This window comes from Pinus tabuliformis, chromosome 7 (genome assembly GCF_031772625.1).
Source record: "Pinus tabuliformis cultivar Carrire ecotype Pingquan chromosome 7, CPIR1, whole genome shotgun sequence".
NCBI classification, from domain to species: domain Eukaryota; kingdom Viridiplantae; phylum Streptophyta; class Pinopsida; order Pinales; family Pinaceae; genus Pinus; species Pinus tabuliformis.
The window spans coordinates 1310485587-1310488116 of NC_142293.1; positions in this window are offsets into that span (position 1 = coordinate 1310485587).

The window sequence follows — 2530 nt, forward strand, 5'->3', positions numbered from 1 at the left end:
CTTCTCCTCCCATGAGTGAAATCTCTTCTTCCTCTCATCACCATCATCGTAGAAATTCGAGGGGTGCATCTAAGAAACCTTTCTTTAAATTATATGTCAAATTTTATCTTTCCATGTATAACGGTGAAAGTAATGAAGAAAAGCTTAATAAGTGGATTAGGCAGATTGAGATCTACTACAGGATTCAGTAGATTGAAGAGGATGATGCAAAGATTTAGTTGGCCTCTCTTCAACTGAGTGGAACTACTCTAGTTTGGTGGGAGATCAAGTTGCGAAGCAGTAAGAGTGTGGGTAATCTTCTTTCCTCATGGGCTAGTTTCATTTCTACATTAAAAGAACAATTTTATCCCTTGGGTTATAAGCAAAAAGCCTTAATGGATTGGAAATACTTAAGGGAAGGCAAAGGTCAGGATGTTCAAATATTTACCGAGGAGTTTAGAAAACAAGCACTTAATTTGGGCATTGCACTTGACTTACCTAAAGTAGTAAATAAGTATATTGGATCATTAATAGTTACATTAGACATTCATTGTTATTGTTTGAACCTACTACCATTGACTAGGCTAGTGCAAAGGCCATTCATCTGGAAAACAGGGGAACATGTGAACAAGATGACCACCCAAAGGGAACTGCAACAACCATGAGAAGGGGAGCAAAGCCCTCTTGTGCACATTTTAAGAAAGAGGGGCATGACAAAGAAAATTACTAGAAGCTCTACCCTGAGCTGAGACCTTAAAGGAATGATAGAAAGGGGAAGTAGAAGGTCATCACCATCGTGTAACGAAATCAAGATTCTGAGTCAGAGGAAGATGAGAAGGTCATAGCTGCAGGATTTGCACGAGGTAGGCCCACTGACTTGGGGTCTGTTTCTAGTGATGAAATGAAGTTTGCAACCCTTGGGATCATGAGAGGAGCACCCATAGATTTGGAGTTTGATTTGGGCCATGAGTCAAGGATTTCAACAGACATAACGAAAAGGGTACTCCCCGTAGCAGGACTCCAAGAACTTGAGGAGATCAACTACCACATCCAAGTAGGGAATGATGAGCTAAGGAGGCCTCTATAGGAGGCAAAGGAAGAAAAAAAAGATTACTATGCTAGTTGCAAGCCAAGGATGAGGCCTTAGAAAAACTACAACATTGCTATCTGGAGGTAAAAAGCGATTCCCTGATTTCATATGATTTTCACGATGATGAATTCGCTACTTTTGAAAAATATACTAGAGGGATTGGATCCAAACTATTGAAGAAGATGGGGTATCAGGGAACGGGCCTTGACATCAAAGGCCAAGGCATCGTAAACCCCATCAAAATCAAGGAATTTCTGTGTTGTACAGGACTCGGATACGCCATAAAAGAAATGGGAGAAAGCTCCAATACAGGGAGTAATCAGCCAACGAAAAAAAATGAAATTCCCTTCTCATAGTCCAACGATAGTGAGGGCCCCATAAACACTTACCAGAGGAACACCAGGGGAAAGTGCCCCAAGGAAACCCCAAAATTTTGGAGGTAAAAAAATTGTTGTAATCATTACAACAAAGAGGGACACCAACAAACCGCGTGTCCGACACTCCATGCTCTGGAAATATCGCTAGAGGAGCCGAAAGGTGAATATGTTCAACAAACAAATCCACCCCATTCATAATGGTCTACTTTATTAAGTTGGCATTTTTTAAGGTAGTAGCTTGTTATGAACACCATTGTAAATCATATGTTGCAAGTAAATGTAAAAGTGATGGTGTGCTTCCTATCACTTCAAAATGAAAAGATGATATTTTGGCCTTTATTTATTAGTAGTTGAGGTATTGATTACTTTTTACGTAATCCTTGGCCAAGGAGTATGTGCTATAAAATCTTGGCAAAGAAGGGTTGTGAAGTCATGTGTGGTGTGGATGATTGCAAAGAATGTACTAGTTTCGTGCGTAGGTGATCAAAAGTGTGGATTGAAAAGGACACAAATAGTGTGCTAAGTGTAAATGATTTTCCGGTCCAAAAGCTCCTGAGTGGGGAGTATTGATCCAGGTGGCTCCAGACACATGCAAATGTCCAAGAGGGCTCAGGAAGGGTCAAAAATCAAAATTCTTGGATTATGTTTGAACCGAGTTCATGTTGAAGATATCGTCATCATGATCGCGGTGGTGTGAACGGTTCGTCAAACTAAGTCCATGTGTGAAAGTTAGGAGAAATCAAAGTTTAGGGTTGACTTGGGTAACTAGGGAGGCTTAAGGAGGCCGCAATTTAGAAAAAATCTAGGCACCAGAATCTAGCAAACCTGGGCCAGATTCTGGGCGAATTTGTGGCTTGTTTAAAATGTCTCCTTTAGTCAATTTACCGAATTTCCAAAAAGAGCCATTATGTTAAACAAAAAACATTAAAAATATATTTTATGGGGTGGTGGGACACCAATAGTGCCACCCCCCCAATGACCAATAGTTATAAAATTAAAAAAAAATCATGGACCGACGGGCCACGACCCCCACTGGCCCAACACCAACCAACCAAACTAATATTAAATGTGCGGCGGGCGGCCA